The 12,009-nt window shown below is 32.3% G+C and overlaps 1 pseudogene; it reads right to left on the bottom strand.

Moving 5' to 3' along the window:
• Window positions 1–553: 553 nt before the first annotated feature.
• On the bottom strand, window positions 554–11,763 carry LOC115959456 (annotated as a pseudogene).
• Between the last annotated feature and the right edge of the window lie 246 nt (window positions 11,764–12,009).

Below are 12,009 nucleotides of genomic sequence, written 5' to 3'. Positions count from 1 at the left end.
ATGCATTTGCTACCAGGGAATAATATGCCACATAAACACATGGGGCACTATGCCACTATCTCTTATAAGAAGCAACTCATAAACACAATGTTCAAAACTTTGAAAAGAAACAGCTGACAAATAGTCTAATTATCTCTGCTTATCTACTCTTTATGGCCCCCAATTTTGATTATGCTGGCTTCTTGGAAACTATTGAGGAGATCATTTGCAACAACATATATTTGTGTTAGATGCATCTAATTTCCTTTAGATACATCTTAAGTACATGCAAATAATAGTAGTAGTTTGAAAGAGTGTCTATTTGAAAGGAATCAAACAAAATGCCTATATATTTCTGTTTCAACTATCTCTATAAACAATTAAAAGTAATTTTCATAAACTCTTTGGATACATCTTAAGTAAGACATACAATCAATTTCAAAAACACCAAATGTTGGGTTGAAAGTAATACACAATCATTCGAAGCAGTGCTATTAGGCTCAGCCAAGCCACTATCTATGGAAAAAATTTAAAATACAGTAAGGTTCAATATTTGAAGCAATTGCTTGAAATCATTTAAGTACATGCCATCAATGAAGCTGCTTGAAATCATTTTAAGTACATACCATCAATGAAGCTACAACATTAATATTGTTCATAACATTATTTTATTATTTGTAGCACAAGTTCTTGGTTCGTGATAAGTAATGTGGGCATGTAAGATATACATCAGTGCATGGAAATCTACAAAATCACCTACACAAAAACAAAAAAGGAGAGAGTTAAATCAATCATTGTGTAATAATCATAGTGTAGTTTAGATAGAGAAGAATTCCAAATGCAGGTTTAGTCTTTTTTTTAGGTCTATAAAATTTACAAAATCATAGATGCATTGCAAACAAACACCAACTGATTTGATCAATCTATGATCAAATTAGAATGGAGTATATACGTTCATATTATGCTATTCTTTTTTATTTATTAAACAAATTAACAACTTTCCTAATACCTGAACAACATGAACTTTTAAAAAGGAAAGAAGTGAGAGACCAACCATAACAAATTAATATCTTTCCTGATATTTAGTTTTTTAAAAGTTGGCAATATCTTGTAAAGGTTTGCATTTTGAATTTCTCAACTCCAAATATTTTCCTTGTTCATGACCTTTATTTATTTATTTATTTTTTGTATATAATACAACAATCACACTCATTACTTAAAATTAGGACTCAGATTCATTAACTTATAATTAGAAGATTTTTAATGCACCTATCAAAAATGAATACTCATGGCAGTCTCAATTTTCAATCAATCTTGTATTCCCAAAATAAGGCTACATTGAACAAAGTAGAAATCTAACAAATTAAAAGGCAAATGAATTGCAATCTGCACTTTAATTTTTTTCAATTGGACAAAGACATAGGAAATGAAAAGATGGAAAAAAATGACATTAACAAAGACAAATGTAAGCAAGAATCTACCTAAAAACCCTATCTCTATAATTGAAATTCCGCAGCCAACATTAGGAAAGAATTATAGTTTGATTCAAAATTGGAATCACATATATTACAGCACTTGCAACTCATGTTGATATAAGAGTCTTAGGATGCTCAGAACATCCTAGTCAAAACTTAAAATTGAATGAAAAAAATGGCATAAAGAAATTGAAACAAATCCTCTACCAATGACAAAACCATAACCTAAATAAAGAAGACTTTAAAATCTCACAAAAGTATACCAAACAGGGAAAAATATTCTAACCAAAGAATAATAATTGACCAAACAGATCCCCATAAATTGGAAAAATAAAATGGGAAATCAGGGTACCTTTAACCTTGATTCAATTATTATTTTTGGCATAAGACCCAATGTTTGGTACAAAAAACACAATATACTGCAATTGGAGAAAAAGACAAAGAAGAATGAAAATAAGAAATTAGAAATTAATTAGGAAGATGGATTCTTAACAACAATGAACAATATAGAAGTATTAAGGCATAAACAATGTAAGAATGGAACCTTTGTTGTTGCAGGGAAGGAATAGCATGAAGGATGGAAAAAAAAAAAAGAAAAAAAAAGAAGCCATACAACAATAAAAACTAATCTGAACCTTAAATTTAAAACTATCTTCACATTAAGACAGAGTTTTGATTGAAATTAACAAAACCCACTACGGGCTCCAAACCCATCAATCTAAAAGAGAAAACACTCCCAAACAAAACCCTAAATCATATTTAACAGGAAAACTTACTAGTAATAGTGTCTGAGAAAGACTGGTCTCTGATGGTGGTAAAAAGAAATCACAGAGTGGGCCTAATTTCTGAGCTTTTCTCTACAACCAACGGCAACAACTAAAAATGCAAAAAATTACAGATCATAAAATCAAACTCAATAGCCAAATGGAAAAACACAGAAGAATTAACCCCAAAATTTTTAAATATACATAGAAAATAAAATTGAAGTATGCCTCAACTTTGACATACAAATGGGTATGTTCAAAATTAAGGATTTGGTTGATTTTGGAACTTGATAAACGGAGAGGCTGAGAAAAGGAGGGCGTGGGATCTGAAAATTTAAAGCAATGCAAATCAAGATTAATAACAAAATCAAAAACCAAACCTAACATACCATATCGTCCCCCCAATGGCCAGATGATTCTGGCGAAAACCCATTAAGAGAAATAACTGCAGCCTCTCTCCAACATAATCATTTTAGTCTCTGAAACTTGATTTGTCCCAATGTCCTATGAGACGCGGTCTGTTAGATTTGATTGGCGTTTGGGTTTTGGGGAGGGAGAAGGGTAGAGAGATAGAGAAAGAGAGAGAAGGGTATGGGTCTTGCAATGTTTGTTGGGTTGAGTTTGCATTTGAAGGAGAGACAGAGAATGAGAAATAGGTTTTTGTATTGGGTATTGTTTAGAAGTTGAAGATTATCGGGTTTGTTTTGGGGAGAAATAGATATTGGGTTAGACATAATTACGGTGTTTAGGGTATTATTTATTTTTAATAATTTTTATAAATAATGCTGACGTGGAAAATTATAAGAGCTTCAAAAGTTTCAATTATATATATATATATATATATATATAAATGAATTAAAGACTACAGATTAGAGTATATTAATTTTTTGTGGGTTTCAGTTAGCTTAAGTCTCTGACAGTTAAATTAGAGATCTAGAGTTTAATTCCTATCTACACCTAAAACTAATTGGTGTCTTGATTTGATGATAAAGAACAAAAATCACAGAAGCGAATGTCATAAGTTGAAACTCTATAAAAAAAGAAGTTTAGGTAACATAAAATATATATAAATCAATTAATTTTAAGTAAATTAAATAATAAACGTCACTTTTATATGCCTTAATTTACAAAGGAATATCATAGAGATATAATCATAACATTAAATGAAAACTTTTCTTTTTTGTTTATGGGTTGCAATGTAGAACATGTCTCAAATTTGTAACCAAAAAATTTATAGCATCTTTTCCTGTAATGGAAAAATAAAAATTCCATGCATACATATATCCCTTACTCTCAAATTACAAAATGAAAAGGAGTTTGTTTTAAGGGAAAAAAGAAAGAAATTTTACTAACGAGATAAACTTATATTTTTAGAAACATATGCTTTAAATGCTCTTAAAGTTAATGAGTAAAATGTATAAAAATAAATAAAATAAATAATAAAATAAAATATAAATAAATATAGATAAATTGGGGAGTGAAGTGTTAATTTTCACTATTCAAAAATATTAATTAAATATAAAAGTTACATGAAGTCAAGTGATGAAAAGAAAATTCAAATCCAAATGATCTTGTGTCAGAGAATTGAGAAACGCCACATTCCATAAGACCCAAAAAAAAAATGTTGAAGAATCACGTACACAATTTTTTTTATAAGTTTAAAGTTTTTAGATGCTTCAATAACAAATACGGTAAGAAATGAAAATCTGATTCAACATGTGGAGTATAAAGAATTTGTAGAAGCAGTACTTATTTTACTTAATATCACTGGTCAAAGTGTTTTCTGCGTAGCGGTGAGACTAACCACAGGAGAAAAGTGAGACAATGAATGCATACCATCTAATGGAGTAGAAACTTAGGTAAGGCTGTTGAAGAAACTTAGGTAACCAATAGTTCCCATTTGTATGGAAGAATTTTACCAAAACTACGTAATTTTAAGTTGTTGAAGATATTATAGAAGGCTAAGGCTGCTGACAAAAAATGAGATAATTCATAGCACAGCTAGGCTTAGAATTAATGAAGAGATCGAATGCCACATGCATGGCAAACCGAAAGGTATATAACACGCCATTTGAACTGGGTATATTCAGTACTCATTGGGTCATCATCATATTCATTACTAATTCTCAATGCCTATTAAGAAGGCCCTGATAAATTTGGGCCTGAGCAACTTCAAATGATAAATACTACCACACCAAATATATAGAGGCTTAAACATTCCACACACATACCTGAGAGCAAAACCCTGATGCAAGTCCTTCAAGCTATGGGGTTAGTTTTGTTGCTGGATTAACAACAAAATCACTCAGGCCCTATTTAAGAAAAGAAATGCAAAGGAATTAAAAAGTAAAAAGAAAAAACAAATCAAATATACTGCCAGAAACGAATTCTCTGTTTAGAGAATAGCAAGAAAGACAGCGCGACTTACCATAAAAAGTCACAGAAAAATAGTGTATCAGCCTTGCAAATTCATCAAAGCTACCAATTTCACTGGGATTTCTCTTCCTCGTAATCAAAGTCACCTTGTTCTTGTGTGCTTGAATTCCCAATCCAATTTCCCAAACGTGGAATGAATCTTTCAATTAAATCAGGGAGCCGTATCCTCTTTGGGTGTGGTACATCTACCTCATTATAGGTAACCTCTCCACTAGGTCCATCCCCATCCCCATCCCCATCATGGTCATCATGACTTCGCTTAATTACGGTAGTTTTTGCTAAATCACCTAAATCATCCTCATAAGAAGTGATGCTGCAGCTACAGGAGCTAGCCATATTTTGTTTGAGATCTTCAATGTCTTGCTCATATACCAAACGAGCCCCGCATCTCGTCACCTCCAAGCCTGTACCTTCAATTTCAATTCCAACATCAACTTGACTCAATTGATCATTAGCATCGACTTGACTCAAGATCTTGTCCCATAGCCCTTCCATAGAAAAATATTTTATCCAAAGGTGATTTGAATCAATCTTACCAGATTGCTCAGAAAAACCAAAGCTTAAGTAATCTGGAACTTTATATCCATTGACATTACAGAGAAAACTAATAAAATGAGTAACTGGATGATTTTCCGAACTTTCTTGAGGATGTTGGAGTGGATAATGCTCGCAGAGTACAAAAACAACACACAGAGCAATTCCTATAAAACTTGGAGGCTCTTGTAGATTCAATGAAGGCCCCTCACTTTGATGGCTAAACCATTTCGGAATTCTACTTCCAGGTATAAGAATATTTTGGAGACCTAAATCTGGTCTCTGAAACACACAAATCAAGATATTAGAATTTCAAGAGAGAGAGAGAGAGAGAGAGAGAGAGAGAGAGACCTGAATGTAACGTCTCAACATTGTTAAGAACATGCCACTGTAATCTTGATTGTCATTTAATTTGAAGCAGTTAAGAAGATAAAGATGTGGATGAAAATCTTCTTCTGGTCTTAAGGGTAATGTTTCGAGTGAGGTACAACCTTCTGCCCCCAAATAATCAATACTTAATGGAAGCTGTGGCAGTGACCGTAGATTAGTGCAACCACTCAAATAAAGAGAATCCAGTTTAGATAGTCGAATGATATCTTCAGGAAGGGAAACAAAATTATTTCCCTTTAGATTTAAATTTGTTAAAGAGTACAAACAACCAATAACATCAGGGACTGCCTGTAGATTGCAATAACTTAGATTCATATAGGTCAAAGAGGACAAGCCTGATAGAGCAAGCATTGACATGCCCGTGGGATCTAGACTTCTTCTTTGCAATAAAGGAAAGTTGAGGAGTTTATTTGATGGTTTAGATGATAGAAAATTACATCCACGGAGAGAGAGATTTTGGAGATTTTTTAAAAGAACCATGGACGAAGGTAACTCTTTTATAGCAGTTCTACTCCCATCTAGCTCCTCTAGACCTTCAATATTTCCCAAGTTCTCTGGTAATTTGTCAAGTTTTGAGCAGTCAGATATATTGAGAGTTTTTAAAGACGTCAAACTACAAATTGAAATAGGAAGACTTGAAAGGTTTTTGCAATCTCTTAGATCCAAGTCTATAAGGCCAGTTGAGTGTTCCACTAATAATGATGGATCTTTTATAGCAGTCTCACTCAAACAAAGTTTTGACAAATGTGACATATTTTTCACAATCTCTGGAAACTTCTTCAATTTTGAACAACCACCAAGATCGAAAAATTCAAGAGCTTCCAAGTTGATCTTGTGAGGAAGGCTTTTGAGACATTTGCAACCATTCAAATCCAATCGAATAAGCCGTTTGAGATCTCCAATAGATGCATGAATCTTATATAGTCCTGTACAACGTCGAAGAATTAATTGCTTAAGATTTGGGGCTCCACTTAGGTCCGGGATCTCAATCAAATTTTGAGAGTCACTCAAATCAATGAGTTTTAACTCGTTTAAAATCTATTATAAACCAATAAATAATTAGACTAGCTCAAGCATTAGTGAAAAAGCGGGAAATACAAATTAGTATAAGTGAAAAATCTTACTATAATTCCTTTCCATAGTTGTTTGATGTCGCTGCAATGCATTCTTAGTTCAACAAGTTTATTTGGTTGGAAATTGGTCGGCATTGATTTTAAAGGATATCCATGCCAATCAATTACACGTAACTCATTAGAAAGATAATTGAGGCCTTGTGGAAGTTGGATAGGACCTCTAATGAGGTCTTGTGGAGGATGCACATAACCAATTTTAAGAAATCTCAAATTTTTCATCTTTGAGAAGGCTTTAGCACTCAAGTGTTCCTTTGCTTCAATAGGCATGTTTAGCATTATGCCTTCAACTACCTCTGTTCCCTAATAACCAAGAACAATGAAATTAGAGGAATTGACAAATATTTAGAAGAAATTGTTAAAATATATATAATTCTATAAGTTTAGGTCTAGAATGGACAACTTACAGTACTATTCTTCAATATATGAAGGATATCCTCATAACGCCATAACCTACTTCGACGACCAGGCTCTTCAGGGGATTCACGGCGAACAATTTCTTGGCCCATTTCTTGTAGCAAATCATGCATCCACAAAGATTCATGCATCAACAAACTTCTCTCTCTATCAATGGTTATGAGCGATTTGTCTATAAGAACTTCAATATTGTAGTTTGGATAGTAACCAAAACTTTCTAGTATATCTCTTATGCAATCTTTGTTCTCTCCTTTGAAAAAACATGCAATATCCAAAAACAATTCCTTTTGAGTATACATCAGACCATCAAAACTTATTTGAAGTATATTTAGAATGTTTCTATCAGGTTCTTGTTTTAGTTTATATAAGGCACTTTTCCATTCATCTATTCTTTTTTCAAACAACAAAGAACCTAAAACTTTAAGAGCCAAAGGAAGGCCATTGGCATAATTCACCAAGTCCTTAGACAAATCCACATAATTTTCTTCAGGATAGGGTTTCTTGAAAGCTCTCCAACTAAAAAGCTACAAAGCATCGTTGTCATTCAATCCCTTCATTGTATATATATCATTTATACCACGTCTTCTCAACAAGTGCTTATCTCTACTTGTTACAATGATTCTACTCCCTGAACCAAACCAATCATGATTCCCAACTAATGCTTCTAGTTGTTCATCTCCATCCACATCATCAAGAACAATAAGAACCTTTTTGTTACGTAGTCTATTCCCTATAACATTGTTCCCCTCAAAAACATTCGATATATTTTTTCTACTTCCCTTAAGGATGTTAGAAAGAAGTTGTTCTTGTAAAGAAACTAGATGATGATTTTTAGTTTTTTCTCTTACATTAGCTATAAAGCTGCTAGCTTCAAAGTTTCCAGAAATTCTTTCATAAATTTCTAATGCAAGAGTTGTTTTACCCATTCCACCCATCCCGCAAATCCCAACAAAACGAACACCACCCGACCCTTCAACTAAATATAAATCCAACATTTCCATCATAGGAGATTCTATTCCAACAAGTTCCTTGGAAATGGCACTTCGAAATATAAGATTCAATTCACTAGATATCCTTTCAATGATTTCTTGGATAATTATTGATTCATGCCTGCAAAGAAGATAGCAAAAAAATAATTTTGATGACTATATAATATATAGCATAAATACAGGAGACAAAATATTCAAAATACAATCTTAGATTCATTGAGCAAAGTGGAATCTAAAAAGTGCATAATTTGATTTGTTTGTCACGTCGGATAGTCTATGTGAGAACCATGTGTTTCCTTCTAATTGTAATAGTTTAATGGGTTAAGAGTGTGCCTAATTTGTCACGCTCTAACTATCGCGATAGTTAGAGTGTGACAAATTTTAATGTCATTTTTTGTAAGTTTCTCAGATTTTAATTTTCACACTCCTTTTTTCTATTTCTTTTATCTTCACAATAAGAAAAAAGATAAAATAGATAGACCAATTGAAGTACTTAACTATTTACTATATATTTATGCTTCTAGCCTATTTATTTGCGCAGAACATTTTAACTGCTCAAAGAAGAAATTCTACAAGAAATAAAAATTAGATGAAAATACAGTGTTATTGTGAGGTATTGTGCTCTTTATTTTGTAGTGATTGAGTTTTTCAATTGATTATTTATGCTTGCTATTGCTATATTGTTAATTGGCTAATGATGTATAACATTGGGCTATAAATTGGTGGATTAGCTTAAAATTGGAATTAGCCGTAATTACAGCTTGGGGTCTAAATCATTACCATAATTAAAATTTGGTAATCTCAAGAAAGAAAGGCAAAGAAGAAAAAATTATTAGGTTCACCGAGAGGATTGCTGATGTGGTCCTCCCAACCAATGAAATGATACCATTTATGCAAATATGTGAGTGGGTGTCCTAAACAGCAAGAGGAATAAAAAATAAAAATTACCAGGTGATGTTATATTTGCATATATTACAGCATTTTATTAGTTGGAAGGTAAGGGAGAACCATGTCAGCAGTTCTCTTAATGGACCTAACAATTTCTCGCGAAGAATAGGAGAATGTAGTGAGAAATAAAATTGTGTTTGACATGGCATTTTTCTAACCTTTATATCATTTATTTGCCATGTGTCATCCATCAAAATAAAAATGGGAGAGAATGGGAGGGTTTCAAATGGGAGGCAAGCCAAATGCAAAATGATATGGGTATGACCACATGAGAAATATACTATGAAAAGAAGTATATATGGGACTAGACCATGCATGTTCGAACTTTGGAAATTACAAGCATATTGATTAAGCATATGTCTAAACACTACTGGCGTGATCAGGACCTAGCTTAAGTCCTGTTACAAGATAATAGTTATTAATTGGCAGAGCCAAGATTTAACTTTAAGGGGGCAAAATGTATAAGTGACGCACATCAGGGGTGGCGCAAAGTGTTAATCAGGGTGGTCACATGACCACCCTAAATTTTATTTTTTTTAATATACCTTAAATTTTTTTTTTAAATTAATATGGATCTTTTGACCGCCTAGAAAAAAACTTGACCACCCTAAAAAGAACTTGAATACCCTTAATAAAAATTGAGTCCATTACAAATAAAATTCAACCTTTCCAAAATTTTGGTCCATTGAATGTTAAGCTAAAAAATTGTGAAAAAAACTATGTTCACAACATTTTTGCAACATTTTCGTACCAAATCATAAATAGTAGGTTGTTACTGCTAAACAGATAATTAATTTCAATGGTAAGTTCAAATTAGAACCAATAAAAACTTACCGCCAAGGCTTTATTGTGAAAGTGTTACAAAAATATTGTGAATGTAGCACTTTAAAAAGTTGCCCAAACAAACAAATTAGCCTAAAAACCCAAGTCAAACTTTTAATTGTGATTTTTAAAATTGTGTTTTCAAATGGCATATTTTAAAATTGCTATTTTTTTATATAAAAAAAAAAGACACTTTTCAAATAGCTAGTCTGTTAATTCTTGCTTTAGTCTTTAACTAAATTTATTGGATTTATGTGATACATTTTTTTCAAAAAGATAATGCATTTTGTTTATATTATTACTTATTTAGGCAATATGTTGGTAATTAAATGGGAGATCAGTAGCTTAATAATTGCTTGGTTGGGTATATTGAAAAAGATGTAGTAAATAACATTAATAGTGAAACTATCATATCACACAACGATTTCAAAATATAAAAACTTGTGAAATGAAATTTTAAAACTTTATGTATTTGCGTATGTTTTTATTTTGTGATGTTAATATATTCAAATTTTACTTTTATTAAAAAAATTTAATGACCACCCTAACAAAAATTCTTGGAGCCGCCACTGACGCACATGCATGAATATGCCATTTTGTGATTTTTTTTTTTTTTTTGTGTGAAAGGTATTAGACATTCTAAGCTAAAAGAAGGCAAGCATTTGAATTGAGGCCAAATATAAGAAGCAAAGCTTCATTGACTCTACAAATCATCTATATATATATATATAGAGAGAGAGAGAGAGAGAGAGAGAGAGAGAGAGATGCATTTCTTTTTTTTGATTTAGCCCCAAAAACTTAACCTAAGATGTGTGTATAATTGTAAATGCTTTTAATTGTACCTATGCATATAGATGAGGTTATAGACTAGTTTATATAATGTGAATTACCAAGTCTTTTTCTTTTTTCTTTTTTTGTCTACATTGAGTAATTCAGTAACAGACTACCATGCCTCATACAATGCAAAGGCTCTTCAACCAAAGTCAAACTTGAGCTTATAATTCCCTAAGTCATAATATACATACAAGGGACAAACATAAATTTTCTCTAGTTAATCAGATTACAAAAAGCAAATAAAATTTGTCATGTTATTCCAGGGGAAAGTCAGCAAAGCTTTAGTGTAGAAAAATTACCATATTGATGATAATGTGAACAAAAGTACTCTAGCGAAAGACAAATGTTACCTATCATGTAAATCCCATCCAGAGATATTGCCCACTTCTTTCAAAGCAGCTTTCCATGCTTGCACATCCTTGTTGTTAACCTTGGGATCATTTTCATGCTTCTCGAAGGCTTCAGCAAGAATACCCGTCTGATTCCGTACATCAGAGGGATCCACATGGTAAAAGATGGGAAAAACTGTCAACTTTGTCTCTTCTATGCATTCAATAATCTTTACTAGTTCAATCAAGCACCGTCTTGAAGAAGCATAGTTTGTTGAGAGAATGATGATTGCATACTTGGATTCTTCTATTACTTTCAAGAGCTGTGAAGAAATATACTTTCCTTGCTTATGTTTCTCATCATCATCCCTGAAGGTGATAATACCCTTTCGTTTCAAAGTAGTATAGAGATGGTTTGTAAAATTCTTGCTAGTGTCATCACTGCAAAAACTAAGGAACACATCATATTTCAAAGAAGAAGAAGAAGAAGAGGAGGAGGAGGAGGAGGAGGAGGAGGAAGCTGTTTGAGTGGACATAAAAGGATATGGAAGAAATTGGATCAATGACCAAAAATTTCAGTCACTTTCCCCGTAAAAAACCACCAAATTAAGATAACCAGGAAAAAATAAAGAAACAAGAAAAAAACTCAGTGAGTAAACCGAAACGCTGATGAGGGGCCAATCTTGGCAGGTGAAAGCGAGTGAGGTTGAAATTGAGAATTGGGTTAGCGTTCAGCTGCAAAGAAAGTGAAGAAAGAAGAATAAGAATAAAGAGATAGTCGGAGTTAGTACGCTATCTTTTTTATTCATGTTTACCTTTTGCAGTCGAGTGAACAAAACTGTCTTCCTTTCCATTAAATTACCATTTACATTATTTTAAAATATATATATCATTTAAATACTTTTTTTTTGTTGCTAAAACCATTTACATACTTAGAGTTTAGTCATTTATTATTTATACCA

The sequence above is a fragment of the Quercus lobata genome, chromosome 9 (genome assembly GCF_001633185.2).
Source record: "Quercus lobata isolate SW786 chromosome 9, ValleyOak3.0 Primary Assembly, whole genome shotgun sequence".
In the NCBI taxonomy this organism is placed as follows: domain Eukaryota; kingdom Viridiplantae; phylum Streptophyta; class Magnoliopsida; order Fagales; family Fagaceae; genus Quercus; species Quercus lobata.
Note: the sequence above shows the minus strand (reverse complement) of the source record. Positions and strands in the feature narration are given on the sequence as shown.